Genomic DNA, 12,004 nt, shown 5'->3' on the forward strand with positions numbered 1-12,004 from the left:
CACACTGAAGGACAGCACGCATTTCAGCAGTCTTTGCTCTTGTGACTTTTACATTTTCATGCATGTGTCTTCTTTCAGCCGCAGCTACCTTCATGACCCCGGCCGCTGCTTATAAAGGCGACAGGTGATTGGATAATCAGCCCCAGCTGGGGCAATCTATTCACCTGCCACTGGGCTTCGAAGCTGGGCCATACACACTCCATTCCTGCAGTAGGCGCGCCGACCACACACCCCTCCACTATGTGTGTGTGTGTGTGTATATAAATATATATATATATATATATATAACCTTTGACGTTATGGGGACAAAAAAACAGGTCCCCTAAAGGGAAACCTTTTTAAACAATAGTCAGATCCATTCTGAAAATGCCTGAGTGGTTTTTAAGCCCCCTGATCAGGCTGCACCTGCTCCTGCAGGGGCTGGCCCTTCATTGATTACTTTAACAATTAACAACTGGTGCGCCACACAGAGGCAGCGTGAGCGCAGTACAGGAAGGAGTTCTACATTTTGTACCTTTAGACGCGGAAGCAAGTCGTTTAACCTAAAAGGTAAGACTATTTTTCTTAAAAATTTAGTTTATTGACTATCATTTGTAGAAGATGAATGTGTTCATAACCAAGGTAAGCCAAAAAATTAGCAGCAAAGCGAACCTTTTCCAACAGGTTCATTTAATTAATAAAGTACTATCTATCTATCTGATTAAAAACATGAGCCTTGCTTAAAAAAAAAAAAGCGTGTAAATCACATTGTGATTTTTGATTTTTTGGTATTTGGACTGGGTTATATTCAAAGCAGCTCTAATGTAATTCTCTTGACTCCAAAAATGGTGTGTGCATTAGAACTCATCAAGTACAGGGAAACTTGTGGGGTTCTCAAAGGCAACACTTACCTGTTTGCAAGACCCACAGTGATGACACATTTCCGTGGTTCTTACTCCATACGAGACTATGCAAAAGCATGTCATGCAAAGTATTCTGTTTCCCTTATAGCCACGATACTACGAAAACATGCTGCCACCCTTTCAACTGTGATAAACCTGATAGACACAGATGGACCAGCTGGCCAACTTTCTTGGCCATGATATTAGAATCCATCATGAGTTCTATAGACTTCCGTAAAAGACATTGCAGCTGGCAAAAATCGGCAAAGTCTTGATGGCACTCGAGCAAGGTCGACTATCAGAGTTCCATGGAAAGAACTTTGATGAAATCACAATTGGTCCAAATGGTAAGTTGTCATATTTGTTGTTTGGTTTTTACTCAATTATAAGCTTAACTTGTTGTGTGTACCACAGAATGTGTAATGCAAACTGAAGAGGAAGATCTCACCAGAGAGGAAGGACACTATACATGTCCTGACAATGGTAAGTTAATACTAATTTTTCTGGTTTATCAAAGGTGCCCTATGGTAAACATGACACTGAATGTTTATTACATTCAAACCACAACAGAGATGGCATTACCAACCCCTGATCCCGCCACCCGAGAGACTGACAACACTTTTAAAAGACACAGATGCATCATCACGACATTGTGCAGTGAGACATTCTTCCAATGGTATGTTGTCATCAATTATAAGTTTAAGAAATTGAAGAGTAAATGAAACTACATTTGTAGGTATAATGATTGATGATAAATTGAACTGGAAATATTTTGTATGGTCACTTGCAGGTAAAGCTGCCCAGAAAAGGCGACCCTCGACACAGAAAGAGGTGAAGGCTGTCGAGAAGCACATGGTATATTACCAGGAGAGTGACTGTTTAAAATGTTTGAGGGCCAAACTGGAAGCCCTCCAAAACCGGGAATGGCAAGCATTGAAGATCTGTGTACAACTGCATTACGGCCTACAAAAGGAGGTTGCAGCTAAAATAGTAGATCAAGAGATAATCAGCAAGACTGGTTAAGTAGAATAGTTTTTATTTTATTTTTTAATGTTCAATGTTGTTCAAAATAAAAAAGTAAAAATGAAAGTGTAAATGAGTTTTCTTGAAAAGTGAAACATGTTATCCTGGCATTAATAGTACTATAATTCTGTATGGTATCCATCCTTATAGTTAAATATATTTTTCCCTTGTCTCCACAAGTGATGATGAAAAACTTGGTCCCATTCCAAATGATAACCTGTGTGTGTGTTAAATTTGTTAATTTGCACCAAAAAATATTAAATAATTTAAACAATAGTTACCAATAACATGGTTTCAATGTTCATCAAAAAAGTGTCAAACATATGAAAATCAATATTAATTGATGATTTGCTACATCTTGGCATGTTTTAATATTGTAACGACCTCGTTACAATATATAAGTTTATTGAATTACTGATTAGCCATTAAATGACATGTTTATATAATGGGATGCCACACTGCAGCTTGCTGCGTTCTAAAAATGAGCGATCGATCCTGTGTTTGCTCATCGATCGATCAACAGTAAATCCAACACGCTGGAGTTGAATGGACGCTGATTGGCTGTTGAGTTCAATGACAGGCGCCGCGTCCAATGGCAGGCGTGTTTTCTGTAAGGCTCCGCCTCCTCCTCCTTCTCCGGCTTCTACGTGGGGGGAAAAAAAACACGGCAACGCCACTTTGCGGCTTCAATGTCACGATGGTGGACACCGGCGGACGTGGACGGCGAGAGGTAGGTGCACCCGGAAGTGGCTTGACAGGCGTGCGTGCGCGCGTGGCCGCCATCAATTAGTTGATGACACGGAGCGTGGACAAGGTCGACGTCGTCTCGTTCATTCGTTCGTTCACGAGTCAGCTGTTCGCTTCATCGCAAGACGCGTGGAAAACTCGTGACGTCAATGCCAAACGTGCTCGGCCTGCGAGAAATTGTTGCATTTTGCAAAGTCATGTGCTCCTTGTGTGTGCGCGTGCGCGGGCGTGCTTGTTGGCGTGCTCGTCTGGTCCTGCGTTTGTTTGCAGGTGAGCTCACCTGCGTGTTGTGGCGCTGCCAGAGCCACAGAACCTCCACATGTTAGCAGGTGAGCTCACCTGCGTGTTGTGGTGCTGCCAGATCCACAGAACCTCCACGAAAGTCCTCACTCATGCACGTAAAGAGATGGTCTGTTCCAGGGTCAAACTGTGTAGATATGCAGCGCTCTAAAGCTCGCTTTGATCATGTTTCACAAGTGTAGAAGAAGTTAAACACTGCTATTTAACCCTTCCTGTTTTTTATAATTTATAATACTCTCAAGCTACTTTTGTGACCTTAGACCTGGGTTACTTGGGCCAAAAATCAGTCAACTTCTTGTTTAAATCCTAAAAGGACTGCAGAACAAGGTGTTTACTTTATTGAAATAACACTGAGCTATATTATATATATATATTATATATATATATATATATATATATATATATATATATATACTGTATATATAAGTGTGTATATATACTGTATCTACTGTGTATGTGTGTATATATATATATACTGTATGTATATATGTGTGTATATATACTGTATATATTGTGTGTATGTATATACAGTATATATATATATATATATATATATATATATATATATATATATATATGTCTTGATTGGATTATCCAGAGAATAGTGCTCGATACCGTGGTAGAGCGCAATATGTAGGTGTGGGAAAAATCACGAGACTACTTCATCTCTACAGATCTGTTTCATGAGGGGTTCCCTCAATCATCAGGAGATTTTAATGGAAGCATTCACATACAATGGTTTATATAGAGCACAGAGTGGGTGGGTACAAGCAGGCGTAGGGTGTGGTGATTGGCTCATGTGTTACCTAGGAGGTGTTTCCGTCTATGGCGGCATGTTGAAATGATTTCACTGCGCTTGTTGAGAGATGATAGATCTGGATGATATATAATAAACAGTTTCTCTTTTAAGCATAGGTTGCATCTTTTTTTACCACTGTTGTAAGGTGTGCTGGATGCAAGAATTTGCCATGTTATTGAATGTTCAACATTATTGTCTTTGAGGTTCCAAATGTGTTTGCTGAGTTCTGTAGAATTCTGCAAAGTCTGGTTTCTAAAGGAGGCGTTGTGATTATTCCATCTTGTTTTGAACGCTCCTTCGGTTAATCCTACGTACGTGTCGGATGTGTTAATGTCCTTGCGTATTACCTTTGCTTGGTAAACGACTGATGTCTGTAAGCACCTTCCGTTGAGAGGGCAATCAGGTTTCTTGCGACAGTTACATTCATTATTGGTTTCAGAGTCGTTTAGTCTGGGGGTAGGCAGTCCTTTTGCAATTGCTTTGTTGTGGTTTGAAAGGATTTGTTGCATGTTATTCATACAGCTGTAGCTCAATTTAATGTTGTTCTTGTTGAATATTTTTCTTAGGGTGTTGCCTTTGGGGAAGTGTTTGTCGATCAGAGTGAGGAACTTGCGGCCGATGTTGGTTGAGACGTCTTTGCTGAATGGTGGATTGTACCAGATGATGTTGTTTCGTTTTCTGCTCTTTTTTGGTTGGTTTCCTGGAGTGGGTTCATGGGTGAGGGTGAAGTTGTATTCGCTTTCATCAAGTGCTTTCTGGTACGGGGGGATTGCTTGGTCGAATTCAGCTTTGCTGGATGACAGCATCGATAGTCTTTTATTAATTCCGGTAGGTATTCTTTTCGTGGTGGTGGGTGGGTGGTTGCTGTCGTGGTGCACGTATTGGAGTGTTGTGTTGGGTTTCGTGAATGGTTGGTAGCTGTTATTTCTCAGGTTGAAAGTGACGTCGAGGAAGTTGACTGTTTGCTTGTTGGCTTCAATCGTGATCCGTAGGCCGTTTTCTTTGAAGATTTGGCATATGCGCTTCTTGGTGTTCTCGCTGCTCCTTGGCGAGGCGCGGCACACCGATAAAACCACAAACTTCTACAGAATGGACATACCAGAACATAACTCTTTACTGGACAAAAGCATCACTAAATCATACAAAAAAGCGCAACCCAACACTTTACAGAACATCCACCTGGAAAACAAGCGGATCGCAACCGAACTGGACATTGAGGACAGGGTGGACGCCACAGCCAACAAAGAAGCCTTCATCACATTGAAGGACCACAAACCCAACTTCGCAAATAACCCAACATGCCGACTAATAAACCCAACTAAATCCGAAATAGGAAAAATCAGCAAAATAATCCTGGACAGAATCAACGCAAAAATCAAGGACAAAACACCACTCAACCAATGGAGAAATACAGCAGCAGTAATCAAATGGTTCAACAACATCCAAGACAAACAACAACACAACTTTATCTCCTTCGACATCGAAGAATTTTACCCTTCCATCACGCAAGACCTACTGACCCAAGCACTAAACTTCGCCTCGGACTACGACTCAATCACAGGCAACGAAAGAAACATCATCATCCACGCAAAGAACTCCATACTCATCCACAACAGTACACCATGGCAAAAAAAGAACAATTCAACATTTGACGTTACTATGGGGAGTTTTGACGGCGCAGAAACGTGCGAACTCGTTGGGAGTTTCCTCCTCTCCCAGCTTGCTAGCCTCAACCTGAACCTTGGTATTTACCGTGATGATGGACTGGCAGTGTGCCGCGCCTCGCCAAGGAGCAGCGAGAACACCAAGAAGCGCATATGCCAAATCTTCAAAGAAAACGTCCTACGGATCAAGATTGAAGCCAACAAGCAAACCGTCAACTTCCTCGACGTCACTTTCAACCTGAGAAATAACAGCTACCAACCATTCACGAAACCCAACACAACACTCCAATACGTGCACCACGACAGCAACCACCCACCCACCACCACGAAAAGAATACCTACCGGAATTAATAAAAGACTATCGATGCTGTCATCCAGCAAAGCTGAATTCGACCAAGCAACCCCCCCGTACCAGAAAGCACTTGATGAAAGCGAATACAACTTCACCCTCACCTATGAACCCACTCCAGGAAACCAACCAAAAAAGAGCAGAAAACGAAACAACATCATCTGGTACAATCCACCATTCAGCAAAGACGTCTCAACCAACATCGGCCGCAAGTTCCTCACTCTGATCGACAAACACTTCCCCAAAGGCAACACCCTAAGAAAAATATTCAACAAGAACAACATTAAATTGAGCTACAGCTGTATGAACAACATGCAACAAATCCTTTCAAACCACAACAAAGCAATTGCAAAAGGACTGCCTACCCCCAGACTAAACGACTCTGAAACCAATAATGAATGTAACTGTCGCAAGAAACCTGATTGCCCTCTCAACGGAAGGTGCTTACAGACATCAGTCGTTTACCAAGCAAAGGTAATACGCAAGGACATTAACACATCCGACACGTACGTAGGATTAACCGAAGGAGCGTTCAAAACAAGATGGAATAATCACAACGCCTCCTTTAGAAACCAGACTTTGCAGAATTCTACAGAACTCAGCAAACACATTTGGAACCTCAAAGACAATAATGTTGAATATTCAATAACATGGCAAATTCTTGCATCCAGCACACCTTACAACAGTGGTAATAAAAGATGCAACCTATGCTTAAAAGAGAAACTGTTTATTATATATCATCCAGATCTATCATCTCTCAACAAGCGCAGTGAAATCATTTCAACATGCCGCCATAGACGGAAACACCTCCTAGGTAACACATGAGCCAATCACCACACCCTACGCCTGCTTGTACCCACCCACTCTGTGCTCTATACAAACCATTGTATGTGAATGCTTCCATTAAAATCTCCTGATGATTGAGGGAACCCCTCATGAAACAGATCTGTAGAGATTAAGTAGTCTTGTGATTTTTCCCACACCTACATATATATATATATATATATATATATATATATACACTGTAGTTGTGTGTATATATATACTGTATCTACTGTGTGTATATATATATATATATATATATATATATATATATATATATACTGTATCTACTGTGAATAAAAGTGTATATATACTGTATCTACCGTGTATATAAATGTAAATATATATACTGTATCTACTGTGTATATATGTACAAACCCCGTTTCCATTCCAGTTGGGAAATTGTGTTACATGTAAAATATAAACTGAATAGAATGATTTGCAAATCCTTTTCAACCTATATTCAATTGAATGCACTACAAAGACAAGATACCGTATTTCCTTGAATTGCCGCAGGGCATATAGTATGAACATGCCTTGAATTACTGCCGGGTCAAACTCGATTTGCAAAATAATTAGCGCGGGCTTAGTATTACTGCCTGGTCAAACTTGTGACGTCACGAGTGACACTTACTCTGTCATCATTTCAAAATGGAGATGCCTGATTTCAATACCGGTAATTTGAAATCGCTTAAAGGGAAGAAGATTAAGAGCTATTCAGTACGATTTAAGGTCCAAGCCTACATCACACTCAAATTTTTTACTGCATGCCTTTGGTAAGTGCCGGAATGAGAAGAGGTTTTAAAATAATTAGCGCATGCTTACTTTTACCGCATGCCTTAGATGAGCGCAGGAGTGAGAAGAGGTTTTAAATGAATTAGCGTCCCGGCGGCAATTCAAGGAAATACGGTATTTGATGTTCAAACTCAAACTTTTTTTTTTTTTGCAAATAATTAACTTAGAATTTCATGGCTGCAACATGTGCCAAAGTAGTTGGGAAAGGGCATGTTCACCGCTGTGTTACATCAACTTTTCTTTTAACAACTCTCGATATACGTTTGGGAACTGAGGAAACTAATTGTTGAAGCTTTGAAAGTGTAATTCTTTCCCATTCTTGTTTCATGTAGAGCGTCAGTCATTCAACAGTCCAGGGTCTCCACTGTCGTATTTTACGCTTCATAATGCGCCACACGTTTTCGATGGGAGACATGTCTGGACTGCAGGTGGGCCAGGAAAGTACCCGCACTCTTTTACTACGAAGCCACGCTGTTGTAACACGTGGCTTGGCATTGTTTTGCTGAAATAAGCAGGGGCGTCCATGATAATGTTGCTTGGATGACAACCTATGTTGACCCAAAACCTGTATGGACCATTCAGTAATAATGGTGCCTTCACAGATGTGTAAGTTACTCGTTGAGAAATGTTGTTCTAAAACTGTTTGACAATTTGCTCAAGAATTGGTGACCCTCGCCCCATCCTTGTTTGTGAATTACTTAGCATTTCATGGAAACTGTTTTTATACCCAATCATGGCACCCACCTGTTCCCAATTAGCCTGCACACCTGTAGGATGTTCCAAATAAGTGTTTGATGAGCATTCCACAACTTTATCAGTATTTATTGCCACCTTTCCCAACTTCATTGTCATGTGTTGCTGGCATTAAATTCCAAAGTTAATGATTATTTGCAAAAAAAAAATGTTTATCAGTTTTAACTTCAAATATGTACTCTTTGTAGCATATTCAACTGAATATGGGTTGAAAATGGTTTGCAAATCATTGTATTCAGTTTATATTTACATCTAACACAATTTCCCAACTCTTATGGAAACGGGGTTTGTATATATATTAGGGGTGTAACGGTACACAAAACTTTCGGTTCGGTACGTACCTCGGTTCAGAGGTCATGGTTCGGTTCATTGTCGGTACAGTAAGAAAAAAAACAAAATATACATTTGCTTACTTAACAAATGTGCTAAGTCTTCCACCAAAAATAATTTTCTTAGTGGAATATTTGATGTGAAGTAATCGGAAACTTGGATAGGTCAATAATTCATAATAACTGATTTTGATTCAATATGTTTTAAACAATGACAGTTTGAAAGAAAAAAAAACTTTGTTTTATTTGTAAACGTTGCAAGTTTTTCTAAATTACATTTAGCCTTTAAGATTTTTTATTTCACTTTTATTTTAATAGTATTTTTAGAATGTGCCTTGGGCCTTTAAAACGTTAGCTGTGTGCCGCAAATTGCCTCCGGGGCACACTTTTGAAACTCCTGCTATAGATATTAAAATATTAAATCTGATTAATCAAAGGATAAAAAGCGGAGCCTGGCGACGCGTGCGCGTTTATCATAACTCTCTCGCTCTCTCTGTCTCTACCCCTCCCTCACGAATGTTAACGCTGTGTGCACCACTTTTTTTTTTAAACCCCTTCTTAACCCTGAACGTACATTGAAAATACACACAACCATAACTTAAACTAGGCATTTAAGAAACTCCACCTGGACAGCTCCGCAAAGAGGACATATCCCATGAAAAGAGGTGTGGTCAATCTATCATAGCCCAGTCGTTGCTAGCATGCCGTGTGTTTTTTTTTTGATTGAAACTTTTATTAGTAGATTACCCAGTACAGTACATATTCCGTACAATTGACCACTAAATGGTAACACCCCAATAAGTTGTTCAACTTGTTTAAGTCGGGGTCCACGTAAATTAATTCATGGTGCCTCGGTGTGCATTGTTTACACAACGTGCGGTGCGCAACTTAATATGTCCGTGTCGTTCGGTTCACCTGCGAACCGAAACGGTTCAATACAAATACACGTACCGTTACACCCCTAATATATATATATATATATATATATATATATATATATATATATATATATATATATATATATATATTGTGGTACCCTGATTCTAACCAAGACACAGGAATAGGGTTGCAGAAAGCCGAAAAGGGCATTTATTGTACAAGTCTTTGTAGGAAGGGCAATAAAGTATCAAAATTAAAGTGTCCATTAACAAACTTAAATAACTCCCATCCGGGGCTCTCAATCCTTCACACAGCTACTCTTCTATATAAGTCGGAGATATTTGCCTATCAAACAAGAGAAAACATAATATCAGTAAACATTTTACTAGTAATGTCCTTAGTGGTGAAATAGTGGATGTCTCACTTACCGCCTGATGCATCTGCTTTGACACAGAGGAGAGCCTGGCCTGAATGAGGCAGAGTTAAGAACTGTTTGTAGCTGAGTCCCACCTGGTCGCACAGCTGGTGGCACTTCAGGCTGATTGAGGAGGTACAGGGGAATGTACCGCCCCTCGATGATGTGGCCAAGGTTGGGGCGTTGTCTTCTGTGTTCCACTCTGCCTCCATGCCCTGGCTCCTCCCCTGTGAGGTGCTTACCTGTCAGGCGGTGCTTGAGTGAGACTCCACAATATATATATATATATATATATATGGATTATAATAGCATCTTTGATGTATTTGCAAACTGAACTCCCTGGGCAACCAGTGACTTCCAGGAAAGTCTGGATGACAACCGGGAAAGGTCGGTGACGCTGGAGAGACAGCTGACCTCCAGGAAAGACTGGCGGGGTAACAGGGGCCAGCAACTCCTGTTGCAGCACTCGCAAGAGGGCACCAAGCAAGCTACCGAACGTACAAATAAGCAATACCCCCAGAGTCTCCCAAGAGGGGGGGAGGATGAGAGACTCGCTAGGACAGATTCAACGGCAACGACAAGGACAGTGACACGGACACAGAGAAGGCTCAAACAGACCACCTTGACTGGAGAGGCAAGGGAAGTGAAGTGCAATTGCGGAAAGATCTGCAAAGGTGCGAGAGGGCTCAAAATACACCAGAGCAAGGCCGAGGACAAGGCTTAGTGTGGACAGGGACGGACACAGGCACACCGCTCAGACGAACAGTCTGGTGAGACGCAGGAGAACCCTAGGCAGGAAGCAAACCATAGTCCTAGAGATCTCTCAGTGCTTGCAATCCCCCAAAACCCCACAAGGACAACCTCAAATGCCATCCCAGAAAGCCCAACCCAGCCAACAAAGGAAAGAATCAAGTAGCCTAAGATGAGTGAGACCAAGGAGTGGTCCATGCTTGATGAAGATCTGGAAAGGGTGCTTGAAATGGTTCAAGCAGGTTCAGTAGAAAGGAAGGTGGATTCACTCACAGCCATCACCTACAACTTGGGAAAAGAGCGGTTTGGAACAGTGCCAAGGAGAGAGAACAAAGCCAGACCAGAAAAGCAGGAAAACAGAAGAGAAAGAAAGATCAAACAACTTCGGAAGGAGATTAAAACCCTGAGAAAGCAATTCAAATTGGCAAGCATGGAAGAAAAGGAAGGTATAAAAGAACTGACAGCCAGCCTCCGCGAGCAGCTCATCAGGCTGAGAAGGGCTGAAGGGGAAAGGCAAAGGCGGAAAAGGCAGGAAGCTGCACGAGCCCAGTTCATAAAAGACCCCTATCGCTTCACCAAGTCACTTTTGGGAGAGGCGAGGTCAGGGACTCTAACAAGTTCTAAGGAGGAGGTGGAGGAGTTTGTTGAAGAGACATTCAGTGACCTTTCAAGAAACAATGCCCTACCAGGAAATCTCGGGCTTGGTACCATCAGTCCACCAACATCCTCCCTCAGCACAGAATATGCCCTAAGCTCCTACACAGGCTGTGGAAGCTTATGCGGGTTATATGGGCCAAAGGAACCGTACCAACAAGCTGGAGAAGGGCAGAAGGGTGCTTTGTGCCGAAAGAACGGGGATCCACAAAGATCAGCCAGTTCCGAACCATTTCCTTGCTAAGTGTGGAGGGGAAAATCTTCTTTTCAGTGCTGGCCAAAAGAATGAGCTCCTTCATGACCCGGAATGGATATATTAACACCTCTATCCAGAAGGGCAGTATCGAAGGGTTCTCCGGGTGCCTGGAGCATACAGGGCTCCTCAGCCAACTTATCCAAGAAGCAAAGGAGAAGAAAGGCAACCTAACAGTAGTCTGGCTTGATTTTGCTAATGCATATGGGTCAATTCCCCATAACGTGATCCAAGTGGCTATGGACCATTATCTCATCCCACATCACATCCAGGGGATGATCACCAGCTACCTGGGAGACATCAAGCTACGATTCCAAGCAGCCATGTTCACAACTAAATGGCAGCCAGTGGAGAAGGGAATAGTGACAGGGTGCACCATCTCTCCCATCTTGTTTGTCATGGGAATGAACCTGATCATCTCTGCAGCGATCGTAAAGTCAAGAGGACCAAAGACTGCAGCAGGAAGTCAACAACCAGCAATCAGGGCATTCATGGATGATCTTACCGTGATAACACCAACTCACGTGCAGGCGAGATGGGTCCTGGCGGAACTGGATCGTATGGCTACTTGGGCAAAGATGATCTTCAAGC

At 41.9% G+C, this 12,004-nt stretch overlaps 1 protein-coding gene and 1 long non-coding RNA gene across 4 annotated transcripts in view; both read left to right on the forward strand.

Moving 5' to 3' along the window:
- The first annotated feature begins 236 nt into the window (after window positions 1-236).
- Window positions 237-1,970, forward strand: LOC133537130 (uncharacterized). Its single transcript, XR_009802607.1, has 5 exons — window positions 237-549; window positions 991-1,228; window positions 1,296-1,364; window positions 1,452-1,557; window positions 1,672-1,970. It is a non-coding gene; the product is annotated as an uncharacterized LOC133537130 (long non-coding RNA).
- Window positions 1,971-2,534: 564 nt separating this feature from the next.
- The window catches only part of LOC133537129 (rho guanine nucleotide exchange factor TIAM1-like), a 165,045-nt gene continuing 155,575 nt past the window's right edge, over window positions 2,535-12,004 (forward strand). For all 3 annotated transcript variants that reach the window (XM_061878012.1, XM_061878014.1, XM_061878009.1), the window contains exon 1: window positions 2,535-2,634. The gene's annotated coding sequence lies outside the window, so the exon portion shown is untranslated. The remainder of the gene's footprint in view (window positions 2,635-12,004) is intronic.

The sequence above is a fragment of the Nerophis ophidion genome, linkage group LG18, assembly GCF_033978795.1.
Source record: "Nerophis ophidion isolate RoL-2023_Sa linkage group LG18, RoL_Noph_v1.0, whole genome shotgun sequence".
NCBI lineage: Eukaryota > Metazoa > Chordata > Actinopteri > Syngnathiformes > Syngnathidae > Nerophis > Nerophis ophidion.